The sequence below is a fragment of the Lemur catta genome, chromosome 26 (assembly GCF_020740605.2).
Source record: "Lemur catta isolate mLemCat1 chromosome 26, mLemCat1.pri, whole genome shotgun sequence".
In the NCBI taxonomy this organism is placed as follows: Eukaryota; Metazoa; Chordata; class Mammalia; order Primates; family Lemuridae; genus Lemur; species Lemur catta.
In genome coordinates, this window is record NC_059153.1 from 7,748,882 (window position 1) to 7,766,003 (window position 17,122).

The 17,122-nt window shown below is 40.3% G+C and overlaps 2 non-coding genes across 2 annotated transcripts; both read right to left on the minus strand.

Annotated features, from left to right (window-relative positions):
• Positions 1-1,332: 1,332 nt before the first annotated feature.
• On the minus strand, positions 1,333-1,439 carry LOC123627788. Its single transcript, XR_006731497.1, has one exon. It is a non-coding gene; the product is annotated as a U6 spliceosomal RNA (small nuclear RNA).
• Positions 1,440-11,145: 9,706 nt separating this feature from the next.
• Positions 11,146-11,252, minus strand: LOC123627789. The gene has a single exon (XR_006731498.1). It is a non-coding gene; the product is annotated as a U6 spliceosomal RNA (small nuclear RNA).
• Between the last annotated feature and the right edge of the window lie 5,870 nt (positions 11,253-17,122).

The following is a 17,122-nucleotide window of genomic DNA, read 5'->3' on the forward strand; positions in this document are numbered from 1 at the left end:
AAAAAACATTCAAGAAGAAATATGCATGCAGTTTACACATTGACCTTTTAAACTCCTCCTTTATACTCAAAACTTCACTATTCCTACTTATGTATCTATTGTACGCCCACCAAAGAGGCAGTCACTGTCAGAAGGCTTACCTGGATTGCTAATTTGAGAAGGATTTTCCAGAATCTTTTCTTCTTTATCTTGTGAAATTTCTTGGGGAATTCTATTTCTAAAAATGTAATGAATAAAATTACTATTTTAATACTGACATGAAAATCATTTACCGAATAAATTAAATTCTGAAGAGTATTTCAGACAATATCAGAGCTATTATAATAACAGATCTTTAATTATCCCATATACCTCAAGTTTGTAAGCTCAACAAACTTCTTATTAAGCTTCCAGTTAAAGAAGAAAAGTAAGGCGAAGTACTCATGAAGGGAGTATAGAGCAGTGAATTAACCAGAGGTCCCTTGACATGATGCACCGTGTCCTGAACTCAGAAGAAGTCCTAGCTCTCTGTAAGCAACGGCTATTTGTTCTTGGACAAGTTGCTTCTCTCAGGCTCATTGCCTTCTAAAACTAAGGATTTTACTGCCTTAGTTCACTGGGTTCTAAAACAACATTTAATGAGAGAACAGTTTTACAAGGCTCAGAAAGATAGGGAATCAATGGAATAATTTGTCCTTGAACTTTATGGCTGAAATGATTTTGGAATCCCAAACAAAACACAATTGTATTTTTCCATAGGTACTAATACTCAAATGATACAGCTTTCAAAAATGTTACTAAGCCCCACCCTTGTTTATTACTTGTTCTACTGTTTGTGGCTTGCAATTCAGGGAATCTCATCGGTTTCATAATTTTAACAAAATTTATTATAAATATTACTTCAGTAAATGGGATAACATAATTGTCCACTGTTACTGAGCTACTTAATCACAGCAAGGGCAGAAAATTAATGGATGTCATAACCTAACTTGGACTACTACTGTTCCTCCCCTACCTGCTCAAACTCTGAATCAGCAGATCTTTGCTAGAATGATGCTTAATCTCCATGCCCGTCTCCAACTGACGTGGAAGGCAAAACCCTATTTTTATTTAAGTTGAACAAAGGCGATGCAAGTTGACATTTTCTCATTTCTGACTACTAACAACATATTTGCACACAACATTCCACACTACTGAGCTCCATTGACATTTCATAGATCATATTATGGGCCTATCTCTGTACTGAAAGTCCCAACACAATTTTAATATTGGGTGTCACCTGTTTTTGCCTTGACACACACTGTTACCTTGGAGCTAGTCAGCAAATGGGCCAATGATGTTTCAGGGACTGGATAAAACACGGAATGCTTCACCGATGTTCATGTCTACCTTGGGCAGGGACCATGCTAATCGTCTCTGCAGGGTTCCAATTTTAGTGTATATGCTGCCGGAGCAAACACAAAGCCCTACTTTTCTTTGTGGATACTGATGACTCATGGATGAAGCTTGGCTCTGTTAAATTCAACTATTCTACTTTAGATTCAGAGAATTCTGTTGAATGGCTTTCTTGCTAGGAAGAATCTGAAAATAATTTTAGAACAGGACACACACACGCAAGTGGCTTGGGAGGTTTTCATTGCTAACAGTAAACAGGTCACTTGCCAGGCCAACTGTGAGTTGGTGACCACTACTCTGGGGAAGGACAATATGGGAACTTCTACTACCTAAGAAAAGGTGCTACACGGGATAGAAAGGGCCCTCAGGATACAGATGTGGTAGCAAAGAAGTAGGGAAATTCTCATCTCTTCCTGTAACATTATTTGAACCTCTCTGAACTTTAGAACAATCCCAACTACTACTTGCTGTAGAAAAGACAGACAAAGGCCTCAAAGAGTAACTGACCATTACCTTTGAGACCTTGCTCAAAGGTCTAGGCTAAGTCTAGGCTAACATGAGTACTCCACAGACAGTTCTGAGTGTGAAGGAAAGGTCAACTTGCTCTCTATGTGTGTGGCTAAAGCTATGAGGCCCGACTGCCAGAGCAGAGTACTGGTGTTTTGGGAATGATGGCTGAGCAATTAAGCATTTGAATGTGATCTAAAAAAAATAACTTTGAAATCTAAGTACGTATCACCATGAAGACTGCGGGATCTGGGTCAGTGAGGGCACCCTGGTAGCAAAGGTCAATCCTTCCCAGACTGCAGGACCAGTCTCAATAGCAACAAGGCAGCACCAGAACCGACAGAATGATTGAAAGGTCCTTTAATTCCCTTCCTTTTTTTAGATTTTACCAAATTGTTTAGAGACATGGTCTCACTCTGTCACCCAAGCTGGGATGCAGTGGCACAATCATAGCTTACTGGTGCTTCAAACTCCTGGGATTAAGTGATCCTCCTGCCTCAGCCCCTTGACTACCTAGGAATGCAGGCAGGCACCACCACCCAATGCCTATTTTTTTTTTTTAAGAGATGGGGTCTACCTATGCCACCCAGGCTGTTCTTGAACACCTAGCCTCAAGTAATCATCCTGCCTAAGCCTCCCAAAGTGCTGGGATTATAGGCGTGAGCCTTCACACCTAGTTTTCCCCTCCTTCTAACCTGTAATTAGAACTCTCTTCCTTGTACTTAGGGAAACCCTTCCTTTCTTGAAAAATTCAAGCAGGAGGGTAGAGGACATAATGCCCAAAGGATTCACAGGCACTCAGATACCCAAGCAGAGAGACTCCTGGAAAAACAGAATCCTGGAAATTGTACTTCTATTTCCCATAGTATTATCTAAACGTCTTCCTTCCTATGGGCTCCCACTTCCAGATCTCTCCCTCTTCTGCAGGGCTCCATGGCAGTCTCCAACCTCTAAATATTCAGCCTAAGAAAGCACAGATTCCTGAAAGGATGGGCCCAAGTGACCAAGAGCAGGAGATCTCTATTTCCCTGCTCCTAGAAAACAAGTGAAAGGGACGCTCAGCCACACTCTCCTAGCAGAGACATGTTACAAACTACCCAACTGAAGCTCCATGAGGGATCTCCCAGCCATTCCCACCCCTGCCTTCCCTACATGTACATGGGAAGGACATCAGTGAATTGGGAAAAGAGGTGGCGGAGACACCGGACCTGGGACACACATCTGTCTTTCAGGAACCTCCAGACCCTAGGAATCGAGGGGCTCTCAGCCAGTCCTCTGTAACTTGAGGTGGTGGCAGATCATACCACATTCTGATCTGCTCTACAGATTCTTCCAAAATTCTTCAAACATCTTTCAATAGCAACCTCCAAATCTGTCAGTTCCTCCAATTAAACAAAAAAACAGCAAGCTCTTCAGGACTCCCTTTGAGTCCTCTATTTTAAGACACTCTTCCAGATAACTCCCGACACCCTGTGTCCTTCATTCCTGTGATTCATCTTTATCAAACTTCTCAGATACTCCAATATTCTGATTTCTTTTCTAAAACGCTTATTCCTATACAACCCAGTGTTGTTTCTCTTCAAACTTGGCGTTCCCCTGCTAATTCCATTCATATCCACTAACACTGAGTTCATCAGCTAATTCCATTCTTATCCTTTTCCGTTGGCTTCACTAGACCCACACCCACTGTCTATTATTAAAACACTCACCTACAGGATGATAAACAAGGAAGAGTACTGGGCTTTCAATTAAGAAACCTGAGTTCTAACACTCACTATCTCCAAATGAGTCACTTTAATCTCTTTGACTTTCAGGTTCTCCACCTGAGCAATTACTAGGGCAGGATGTTAAGCACAGGTGGAATTCCTAGAGAATACTTTGCTTGGTCTCTTAAGATTGCTTAAAATCCTGAAATTCTGTGTGCTTTGGATTTCCTCTATAGGAAAATGTGGAAGACTTAGCTGGCAGAATGGAAAGGAAAAAAACACAACAAAAGAAATACCAAAAAAGGCAGAGAAGAAAGAAAACAAAATCAAGACAAGATTAGGGAAAAGTCACAGAAGAAGAAAAAAGATGCTAGGAAAAAAGAAAAATCTTCATGAACTAGGCATGTGCAGTAGCTGAGGATAGTCTTACTGTCTACTTACTGGGAAGTCAGTAAGTAGAAAGATCAATCAGAAAAATCCTCTAAATAGACGCTAACTGTAATTAACAAAACATGGCATACCTGTAGACATCCTTCACTTACAGGAAATTAACTCCTTCTAGGACTTGCTTGGTCTTGCTTATGTTAAACCTATGGTCCTGTGGCCACGGCAAAGTGAGATCTGCCCTCAAACTTTTGATGGTGAAAACAATGACCACTGCAATTGTTGAACATATCAGGACAAGCTGTTGACTAACCAGGCTTCTAAGGAACACTTTTGAGGAGAGTTAACGAATAACTAAATCTGACTTTCTGCATCGATCTCAGTTGGACCTGTACCTGGATCCCAGTGCTGCACAGTTCTTTATCATATGCTCAGGGGAAGAAGTAGGGATTTGGGAGCCAGGCAGGTTTATTGTCAAATCATGGGTCAGCTACTTGTTCGCTATGGGATCATGGGACAATTAGTCAACTTCAGAACCACAGTAGCCTAATTCCTAAACAGGAATAGCACAAGTACTTTGCAAGTATTTGTGGAGATTATATGAGATGATCAATGTTAAGTACATGATATGGCATCTAGCTCATAGTAGAACACTCATCAAATATTAGTTTCTTTGCTTTGTATTCCCTTAGTGAACACATAATTTTTAAAAAATAGGTAAGATCCTACCTGAACACGGGGTCTCCAGCAATCTCATCCACTACTAAAGAAAAAAGTAAAATATATTTTAAATCAACCATATAAAATTATGGAACATTAAAAGCCTACGATAGCATGCTGGCCTATAATCCCAAGGTAATTAGGAGGCTGAAGTGAGCGTATTGCTTGAGGCGGACACTTTAACCCTGCAGTGCGCTATGATCACATAAAATCATTGGATATGCTAAGATACTGTACTGCTGATCACAAGCTCCTCTTATTCGTTTCTAAGATTTCTGTTCATTTCTTCTGAAACTAAAAACACTGTTCACCTACTAAAGGAGGCTCTTGAAAGAACAAGTCAAAAAGTGCATACAGTTGCCTCCGAAGCATAGGAAGAGTTATACACTGCTCCAAGACAGATGGCTGTGACCATTAAGGACCACTAGGACCTCCAAGTTATTTCGAGGGTAATGGGGGTTTATCATACAGACAGATAGATAGACAGATATAGATATAGATATAGATAGAAGGTTAAAAGTGTTGTGATCCAAGCCACCAAGTATTCTAGTCAAATCACAGATTACCAACTTCTGAACAAATATAATACCAAAAAAGCATTTCACATGAAAACTATGCCAGATAGAACACATAGTATTTGACAACCCAGAAGACACCTAAAATCTTGGCAGCCCACCATCAGTGACACTGTCATTGTGGTACAGACATTTGCCGTTAGAATCTAAGAGAATACCAGGTACACTTTAGGACAAGTAGCCAACTGTCTTCAAAGGAAATAATAAACACTTGTAAGACATACACATGTTAGTAATATGTTCTCACACTATTTTCTCGTTGGAGATGAAATTAAAAAGAAAGCAGGAAAAGCAGAGATATCAGAAGAAGGCAAATGGAAGGAGAACTGCACTAATGAAGACACTCAGGTACTGACTTTTCTACTGAAGTCCCCAGAATTCCCCAAGTACTGAGAACCAGTATATTCAGCATATCCCCTTACAGTTTCCTCCATATATTCTTTCAGTTTCCTGCAGTATAGTATTTAAACGATGTCAGTTTCTCCAACTTGCAGGTCTGTAATCCATTGCTGACCAAAATTTGAAACCCAGTCCCAAAATGGCTGTGTTATGATTCCACGTCAGAGGGAGGGTATGTGTGTTCCACAGTGGCTTCCAGTGTTGCTGCCAGGTTTTGTTTCAGAATGCGTGCACAAGAGCTCATCAAAGCCGTGAGTATAAAGCAAGCATTTCCACAACAAGCAGATAAGAGAGACACCACTTCCCCTTACAGGTGATCTTCAGGTTTTAACAATTTTGGAGTAATATTGGCACATTGGACTCACCAGTCTAGACAATTTTCCTGACCCTATGTGGATACCTGCTGCAGTTACAAAACTTTTAGGTAGCATCTTAAAGATGTGTCCTTCCACATCTGGACACCACAAGTACGAGTCACATACAAAGTAGACCTTACAATTTTAAAATTGTTGTTTTGAAAAGGGAACCACCACACATGAGAAAGTTCACTCCAACTCGCTTTAGTAATCTTACTTGTCAGAATTTATAGTCTCCTACTTGAAATTCTCATGTTTTAAAAAATCTTTACAACATAACTTGCTCTGATTCCTCTCCGACATTTCTCTACCCACTGCTCAGTCTTCTTTGCTGACTCCTTTTCCTTTGGGAAACGTGGATGCGCCAAGGGTTTTGGCACTGGCCGCCTTCTCATTCTACATCTTCCCTATCAAGGAGAAGCTCATTCAGATCTATGACTTTGGTAATTACAGTAACAGTATTCCAAGTCTGTGACTCCAACCTCAGGGTTCCATCTCCTGGTAGAAATGCCTATCATCCAATTACCAACTGAAAATATCCCACAGGAATATCCCGTTAAACTCAACATGGATAGAAAACAGTTAATCTTCCCTGTTGACCTGCTGCTCTTCTCTACACACCTGACAGTTTGCTACTCTTTCCTCGTGTCCAATTTAAACGTGACTGCATAACCTGGAAACCTGTGAGTCAGACAGCTGAGATTTCTCTCTGCCCTTAAATTTGAACATTCAATAACCACTAAATCATATGAACTGTCTTTCTCTTCTAACTCCTCTTTACATGTCTACCACCAAGGTTTTATTTCAAGATTCAGCATGGACTCTTAACTTCTGGCTCTCACAGGGGGAAAAACCCACCAACTATTATCATTACTTCTTAAATCTAAAAAAAAAATAAGTAAAAAAGGGAAAAGGCAAGAAAAAGAACAACGTCTTAAAATGAATAAACTGACCTTCCTAACTATTTCCTTCGCTGTGGATGGGTAACCACTAGATTGCTACTAATGCAAGCTTTGTGTGACAAGGAAACTACAGCTTTGACTATTGTAAAAGCTTCCTTCTCTTGTCCTCCAGTCTCATTAGATGGTAACCTTCCATCTACCTTCTACATGGGGGGTCAGCAAACTACAGGCCACAGGCCACATCTACCCTGCCACACGGTTATTTAAACCAAGCTTCGTCGGAGCACAGTCATGTCTATTTGCTTACCTCTTATCTATGACTGCTTTCATACTACAATGGCAGGGTTGAATAGATATGACTGAGACCACCTGGCCTAAAAGGTGTACTACCTCAACCCTTTACAGAGAAAGCTTGACCATCCCTGCTTTACACCATAACCACAATGCCCTCATACTCAATTCTAATCCTGTGACTCCCAGGAAAATGGAACTGCTGGAAAACCTTGCAAATCTGACCCATGAGTCTCAGCTTTTGCACTTGCTGTTCTTGGACCTCACGTGCAATCCTGCTAGGTGTTCCTTCTGCCAAGCACCATCTTTCTGCCTCTTTACCTGGCAAACTTTCTACTCACTCTGCCTTGCTTACCTTAAATCCTAGTCAATGTCTAAAGAATTAATTCTGCATGATAGACTTAAAGTGTCTGGCACACATTTAACACGATAAGCACAAGGTAAATGATGATTATATTAATAAGCTCCCAGAGGGCATCTGGCACCCAGTAACCACTGAATAAAGTAGTAAATAATATAAGTAACAATAAAAATAAGTTCCTGACTGTATTTGTAAAATGTACGTGTTTAGTTACATCGGAACAATACTTATCACCCAAAAGACATTTCATAGCTATTTGTGAGGTGGGCAAGTGAATACGATGAATAAAAATGGTTTGACAGTCCCGTTGAAGAAACACAGAAGTTAAACAGGAACAGGTCTAGCTTATCACAAGCACCTCAAAGACAAAAACTATGCCTACTCGACCTTTGTCTCCTACTACTTACAATACCTAAATTATGGAATTTCTTTGATGAATATATACTACATTAAAGGTGCCCTCATATACCTCAGATTGTACAAGGATGTAGGTGTCCCACCTAGGTAGCACAGTAGCATTTTTGTTATTGTGAAATACTTCTCTACTTTTATTATTATTGGTTTAGCCCACGGTTGGGCTACTGGAATATTTCTTAGGAAAATCATTTGGCTAAGGGACACAAAGTCACTGTTATCATGACAATTATCCAGCAGATAGGAGAACACATCTCGTTCTAGTGAAGTAAATATATATCATTTGGTTTTAACCTATGGGGAATGAATTCAATAATAGTGAGACCTTGTTGGTATACGGATTTCTAACATAATCTGTACTTCTCAACAAAGAATTGCTTTTCTGACATCTTCATTCAAAAGGTATCTTTATAAAATAATCCACTGGCTTGGTATGGTGGCCCATGATGCTTGTAATCCTAGCACTATAGGAGGCTGAGGCAGGAGGATCCTTGAGGGCAAGAGTTCCAGACCAGTCTGAGCAAGAGTCAGACCCCATCTCTACTAAAAATAGAAAAAATTAGCCAGCAAACTAAAAATAGAATGAAAAAAGTAGTTGGGTGCAGTGGCAAGCACCTGTAGTCCCAGCTACTCAGGAGGCTGAGGCAGGAAGATTGCTTGAGGCCAGCAGTTTGAGATTGCTGTGAGCTAGGCTGATGCCATGGCACTCTAGCCTGGGAAACAAAGTGAGTCTCTCTCTCTCTCAAAAAAAGAAAGAAACCATCTCTGCAAAAAAAATTTAAAAATAAGCTGGGCTTGGTGCCATGCACCTGTAGTTCCAGCTACTCGGGAGGCTGAGGCAGGAGGATCATTTGAGCCCTGGAGTCTGAGGTTACAGTGAGCTATGATGATCCTACTGCACTGACTGCACTCTAGGCCCTGCACTCTAGCCTGGGCAACAGAGTGAGTGAGACCTTGTCTCCAAAAATAAATACATAAAATAATATTCTCCTATTAGTATTGCTGCACACTGGCCACAATTTGCAGTTAATATTGTCATTTGTTCATGCTATCACAAAGGTATTTTTGAGTTCTCGGTTTTAAAAATAGTTACTTTTCTGTGACACAAATCACTATGTAATACAAATACATAGTCTCCCTTTGACAACAGGTGTTTGAACTGCAGGGGTCCACTTAGATGCAGATTTTCTTCTGCTCTGTCACCCAGACACAGCTGGACCAACCTCTCCTATTCCCCCTCCTCTTTATCAGCCTAGTCAATGTGAAGATAAAGAGGATAAAGACCTTTATGATGATCCACTTCCAGTTCATGAATAGGAAATGTATTTTTTCTTCCTTATGATTTTCTTCATAACAGTTGCTTTTCACTAGCTTACCTAATTGTGAGAATACAATATAGAACACATATGACGTACAACCTATGTGTTAATTGGCTATTTATGTTATCACAAGGCTTCCAGTCCACAGTAGGCTGTAAGTAAAGTTTTGCAAAGTAAAATGTTATACACAGATTTTCGGATGAAAGGGGATTGACGTCCCTAACCCTCCCATGGTTCAAGGTCAACTGTAACTACTGTTCACTAAATGCAAACCATTTATTATAAAAATTAAATAGAAGATGCATTTTTATACCAAGTGCAATTCATTATAATGTGACTGGAAACGGAATATACTAACTTAAAAATCTTCTTTCTTATTTAGCCAAAAATATCAAACAGCATTTTAGGGACCAAAATTAAATAAATGATTTCTTTCCAGACAATATTGTTTGAGATAATAAATGGCGTACGCCTAACTTAAAGTAACTCCGCATTCTAGACTACTAAAAAACATTCAAGAAGAAATATGCATGCAGTTTACACATTGACCTTTTAAACTCCTCCTTTATACTCAAAACTTCACTATTCCTACTTATGTATCTATTGTACGCCCACCAAAGAGGCAGTCACTGTCAGAAGGCTTACCTGGATTGCTAATTTGAGAAGGATTTTCCAGAATCTTTTCTTCTTTATCTTGTGAAATTTCTTGGGGAATTCTATTTCTAAAAATGTAATGAATAAAATTACTATTTTAATACTGACATGAAAATCATTTACCGAATAAATTAAATTCTGAAGAGTATTTCAGACAATATCAGAGCTATTATAATAACAGATCTTTAATTATCCCATATACCTCAAGTTTGTAAGCTCAACAAACTTCTTATTAAGCTTCCAGTTAAAGAAGAAAAGTAAGGCGAAGTACTCATGAAGGGAGTATAGAGCAGTGAATTAACCAGAGGTCCCTTGACATGATGCACCGTGTCCTGAACTCAGAAGAAGTCCTAGCTCTCTGTAAGCAACGGCTATTTGTTCTTGGACAAGTTGCTTCTCTCAGGCTCATTGCCTTCTAAAACTAAGGATTTTACTGCCTTAGTTCACTGGGTTCTAAAACAACATTTAATGAGAGAACAGTTTTACAAGGCTCAGAAAGATAGGGAATCAATGGAATAATTTGTCCTTGAACTTTATGGCTGAAATGATTTTGGAATCCCAAACAAAACACAATTGTATTTTTCCATAGGTACTAATACTCAAATGATACAGCTTTCAAAAATGTTACTAAGCCCCACCCTTGTTTATTACTTGTTCTACTGTTTGTGGCTTGCAATTCAGGGAATCTCATCGGTTTCATAATTTTAACAAAATTTATTATAAATATTACTTCAGTAAATGGGATAACATAATTGTCCACTGTTACTGAGCTACTTAATCACAGCAAGGGCAGAAAATTAATGGATGTCATAACCTAACTTGGACTACTACTGTTCCTCCCCTACCTGCTCAAACTCTGAATCAGCAGATCTTTGCTAGAATGATGCTTAATCTCCATGCCCGTCTCCAACTGACGTGGAAGGCAAAACCCTATTTTTATTTAAGTTGAACAAAGGCGATGCAAGTTGACATTTTCTCATTTCTGACTACTAACAACATATTTGCACACAACATTCCACACTACTGAGCTCCATTGACATTTCATAGATCATATTATGGGCCTATCTCTGTACTGAAAGTCCCAACACAATTTTAATATTGGGTGTCACCTGTTTTTGCCTTGACACACACTGTTACCTTGGAGCTAGTCAGCAAATGGGCCAATGATGTTTCAGGGACTGGATAAAACACGGAATGCTTCACCGATGTTCATGTCTACCTTGGGCAGGGACCATGCTAATCGTCTCTGCAGGGTTCCAATTTTAGTGTATATGCTGCCGGAGCAAACACAAAGCCCTACTTTTCTTTGTGGATACTGATGACTCATGGATGAAGCTTGGCTCTGTTAAATTCAACTATTCTACTTTAGATTCAGAGAATTCTGTTGAATGGCTTTCTTGCTAGGAAGAATCTGAAAATAATTTTAGAACAGGACACACACACGCAAGTGGCTTGGGAGGTTTTCATTGCTAACAGTAAACAGGTCACTTGCCAGGCCAACTGTGAGTTGGTGACCACTACTCTGGGGAAGGACAATATGGGAACTTCTACTACCTAAGAAAAGGTGCTACATGGGATAGAAAGGGCCCTCAGGATACAGATGTGGTAGCAAAGAAGTAGGGAAATTCTCATCTCTTCCTGTAACATTATTTGAACCTCTCTGAACTTTAGAACAATCCCAACTACTACTTGCTGTAGAAAAGACAGACAAAGGCCTCAAAGGGTAACTGACCATTACCTTTGAGACCTTGCTCAAAGGTCTAGGCTAAGTCTAGGCTAACATGAGTACTCCACAGACAGTTCTGAGTGTGAGGGAAAGGTCAACTTGCTCTCTATGTGTGTGGCTAAAGCTATGAGGCCCGACTGCCAGAGCAGAGTACTGGTGTTTTGGGAATGATGGCTGAGCAATTAAGCATTTGAATGTGATCTAAAAAAAATAACTTTGAAATCTAAGTACGTATCATCATGAAGACTGCGGGATCTGGGTCAGTGAGGGCACCCTGGTAGCAAAGGTCAATCCTTCCCAGACTGCAGGACCAGTCTCAATAGCAACAAGGCAGCACCAGAACCGACAGAATGATTGAAAGGTCCTTTAATTCCCTTCCTTTTTTTAGATTTTACCAAATTGTTTAGAGACATGGTCTCACTCTGTCACCCAAGCTGGGATGCAGTGGCACAATCATAGCTTACTGGTGCTTCAAACTCCTGGGATTAAGTGATCCTCCTGCCTCAGCCCCTTGACTACCTAGGAATGCAGGCAGGCACCACCACCCAATGCCTATTTTTTTTTTTTAAGAGATGGGGTCTACCTATGCCACCCAGGCTGTTCTTGAACACCTAGCCTCAAGTAATCATCCTGCCTAAGCCTCCCAAAGTGCTGGGATTATAGGCGTGAGCCTTCACACCTAGTTTTCCCCTCCTTCTAACCTGTAATTAGAACTCTCTTCCTTGTACTTAGGGAAACCCTTCCTTTCTTGAAAAATTCAAGCAGGAGGGTAGAGGACATAATGCCCAAAGGATTCACAGGCACTCAGATACCCAAGCAGAGAGACTCCTGGAAAAACAGAATCCTGGAAATTGTACTTCTATTTCCCATAGTATTATCTAAACGTCTTCCTTCCTATGGGCTCCCACTTCCAGATCTCTCCCTCTTCTGCAGGGCTCCATGGCAGTCTCCAACCTCTAAATATTCAGCCTAAGAAAGCACAGATTCCTGAAAGGATGGGCCCAAGTGACCAAGAGCAGGAGATCTCTATTTCCCTGCTCCTAGAAAACAAGTGAAAGGGACGCTCAGCCACACTCTCCTAGCAGAGACATGTTACAAACTACCCAACTGAAGCTCCATGAGGGATCTCCCAGCCATTCCCACCCCTGCCTTCCCTACATGTACATGGGAAGGACATCAGTGAATTGGGAAAAGAGGTGGCGGAGACACCGGACCTGGGACACACATCTGTCTTTCAGGAACCTCCAGACCCTAGGAATCGAGGGGCTCTCAGCCAGTCCTCTGTAACTTGAGGTGGTGGCAGATCATACCACATTCTGATCTGCTCTACAGATTCTTCCAAAATTCTTCAAACATCTTTCAATAGCAACCTCCAAATCTGTCAGTTCCTCCAATTAAACAAAAAAACAGCAAGCTCTTCAGGACTCCCTTTGAGTCCTCTATTTTAAGACACTCTTCCAGATAACTCCCGACACCCTGTGTCCTTCATTCCTATGATTCATCTTTATCAAACTTCTCAGATACTCCAATATTCTGATTTCTTTTCTAAAACGCTTATTCCTATACAACCCAGTGTTGTTTCTCTTCAAACTTGGCGTTCCCCTGCTAATTCCATTCATATCCACTAACACTGAGTTCATCAGCTAATTCCATTCTTATCCTTTTCCGTTGGCTTCACTAGACCCACACCCACTGTCTATTATTAAAACACTCACCTACAGGATGATAAACAAGGAAGAGTACTGGGCTTTCGATTAAGAAACCTGAGTTCTAACACTCACTATCTCCAAATGAGTCACTTTAATCTCTTTGACTTTCAGGTTCTCCACCTGAGCAATTACTAGGGCAGGATGTTAAGCACAGGTGGAATTCCTAGAGAATACTTTGCTTGGTCTCTTAAGATTGCTTAAAATCCTGAAATTCTGTGTGCTTTGGATTTCCTCTATAGGAAAATGTGGAAGACTTAGCTGGCAGAATGGAAAGGAAAAAAACACAACAAAAGAAATACCAAAAAAGGCAGAGAAGAAAGAAAACAAAATCAAGACAAGATTAGGGAAAAGTCACAGAAGAAGAAAAAAGATGCTAGGAAAAAAGAAAAATCTTCATGAACTAGGCATGTGCAGTAGCTGAGGATAGTCTTACTGTCTACTTACTGGGAAGTCAGTAAGTAGAAAGATCAATCAGAAAAATCCTCTAAATAGACGCTAACTGTAATTAACAAAACATGGCATACCTGTAGACATCCTTCACTTACAGGAAATTAACTCCTTCTAGGACTTGCTTGGTCTTGCTTATGTTAAACCTATGGTCCTGTGGCCACGGCAAAGTGAGATCTGCCCTCAAACTTTTGATGGTGAAAACAATGACCACTGCAATTGTTGAACATATCAGGACAAGCTGTTGACTAACCAGGCTTCTAAGGAACACTTTTGAGGAGAGTTAACGAATAACTAAATCTGACTTTCTGCATCGATCTCAGTTGGACCTGTACCTGGATCCCAGTGCTGCACAGTTCTTTATCATATGCTCAGGGGAAGAAGTAGGGATTTGGGAGCCAGGCAGGTTTATTGTCAAATCATGGGTCAGCTACTTGTTCGCTATGGGATCATGGGACAATTAGTCAACTTCAGAACCACAGTAGCCTAATTCCTAAACAGGAATAGCACAAGTACTTTGCAAGTATTTGTGGAGATTATATGAGATGATCAATGTTAAGTACATGATATGGCATCTAGCTCATAGTAGAACACTCATCAAATATTAGTTTCTTTGCTTTGTATTCCCTTAGTGAACACATAATTTTTAAAAAATAGGTAAGATCCTACCTGAACACGGGGTCTCCAGCAATCTCATCCACTACTAAAGAAAAAAGTAAAATATATTTTAAATCAACCATATAAAATTATGGAACATTAAAAGCCTACGATAGCATGCTGGCCTATAATCCCAAGGTAATTAGGAGGCTGAAGTGAGCGTATTGCTTGAGGCGGACACTTTAACCCTGCAGTGCGCTATGATCACATAAAATCATTGGATATGCTAAGATACTGTACTGCTGATCACAAGCTCCTCTTATTCGTTTCTAAGATTTCTGTTCATTTCTTCTGAAACTAAAAACACTGTTCACCTACTAAAGGAGGCTCTTGAAAGAACAAGTCAAAAAGTGCATACAGTTGCCTCCGAAGCATAGGAAGAGTTATACACTGCTCCAAGACAGATGGCTGTGACCATTAAGGACCACTAGGACCTCCAAGTTATTTCGAGGGTAATGGGGGTTTATCATACAGACAGATAGATAGACAGATATAGATATAGATATAGATAGAAGGTTAAAAGTGTTGTGATCCAAGCCACCAAGTATTCTAGTCAAATCACAGATTACCAACTTCTGAACAAATATAATACCAAAAAAGCATTTCACATGAAAACTATGCCAGATAGAACACATAGTATTTGACAACCCAGAAGACACCTAAAATCTTGGCAGCCCACCATCAGTGACACTGTCATTGTGGTACAGACATTTGCCGTTAGAATCTAAGAGAATACCAGGTACACTTTAGGACAAGTAGCCAACTGTCTTCAAAGGAAATAATAAACACTTGTAAGACATACACATGTTAGTAATATGTTCTCACACTATTTTCTCGTTGGAGATGAAATTAAAAAGAAAGCAGGAAAAGCAGAGATATCAGAAGAAGGCAAATGGAAGGAGAACTGCACTAATGAAGACACTCAGGTACTGACTTTTCTACTGAAGTCCCCAGAATTCCCCAAGTACTGAGAACCAGTATATTCAGCATATCCCCTTACAGTTTCCTCCATATATTCTTTCAGTTTCCTGCAGTATAGTATTTAAACGATGTCAGTTTCTCCAACTTGCAGGTCTGTAATCCATTGCTGACCAAAATTTGAAACCCAGTCCCAAAATGGCTGTGTTATGATTCCACGTCAGAGGGAGGGTATGTGTGTTCCACAGTGGCTTCCAGTGTTGCTGCCAGGTTTTGTTTCAGAATGCGTGCACAAGAGCTCATCAAAGCCGTGAGTATAAAGCAAGCATTTCCACAACAAGCAGATAAGAGAGACACCACTTCCCCTTACAGGTGATCTTCAGGTTTTAACAATTTTGGAGTAATATTGGCACATTGGACTCACCAGTCTAGACAATTTTCCTGACCCTATGTGGATACCTGCTGCAGTTACAAAACTTTTAGGTAGCATCTTAAAGATGTGTCCTTCCACATCTGGACACCACAAGTACGAGTCACATACAAAGTAGACCTTACAATTTTAAAATTGTTGTTTTGAAAAGGGAACCACCACACATGAGAAAGTTCACTCCAACTCGCTTTAGTAATCTTACTTGTCAGAATTTATAGTCTCCTACTTGAAATTCTCATGTTTTAAAAAATCTTTACAACATAACTTGCTCTGATTCCTCTCCGACATTTCTCTACCCACTGCTCAGTCTTCTTTGCTGACTCCTTTTCCTTTGGGAAACGTGGATGCGCCAAGGGTTTTGGCACTGGCCGCCTTCTCATTCTACATCTTCCCTATCAAGGAGAAGCTCATTCAGATCTATGACTTTGGTAATTACAGTAACAGTATTCCAAGTCTGTGACTCCAACCTCAGGGTTCCATCTCCTGGTAGAAATGCCTATCATCCAATTACCAACTGAAAATATCCCACAGGAATATCCCGTTAAACTCAACATGGATAGAAAACAGTTAATCTTCCCTGTTGACCTGCTGCTCTTCTCTACACACCTGACAGTTTGCTACTCTTTCCTCGTGTCCAATTTAAACGTGACTGCATAACCTGGAAACCTGTGAGTCAGACAGCTGAGATTTCTCTCTGCCCTTAAATTTGAACATTCAATAACCACTAAATCATATGAACTGTCTTTCTCTTCTAACTCCTCTTTACATGTCTACCACCAAGGTTTTATTTCAAGATTCAGCATGGACTCTTAACTTCTGGCTCTCACAGGGGGAAAAACCCACCAACTATTATCATTACTTCTTAAATCTAAAAAAAAAATAAGTAAAAAAGGGAAAAGGCAAGAAAAAGAACAACGTCTTAAAATGAATAAACTGACCTTCCTAACTATTTCCTTCGCTGTGGATGGGTAACCACTAGATTGCTACTAATGCAAGCTTTGTGTGACAAGGAAACTACAGCTTTGACTATTGTAAAAGCTTCCTTCTCTTGTCCTCCAGTCTCATTAGATGGTAACCTTCCATCTACCTTCTACATGGGGGGTCAGCAAACTACAGGCCACAGGCCACATCTACCCTGCCACACGGTTATTTAAACCAAGCTTCGTCGGAGCACAGTCATGTCTATTTGCTTACCTCTTATCTATGACTGCTTTCATACTACAATGGCAGGGTTGAATAGATATGACTGAGACCACCTGGCCTAAAAGGTGTA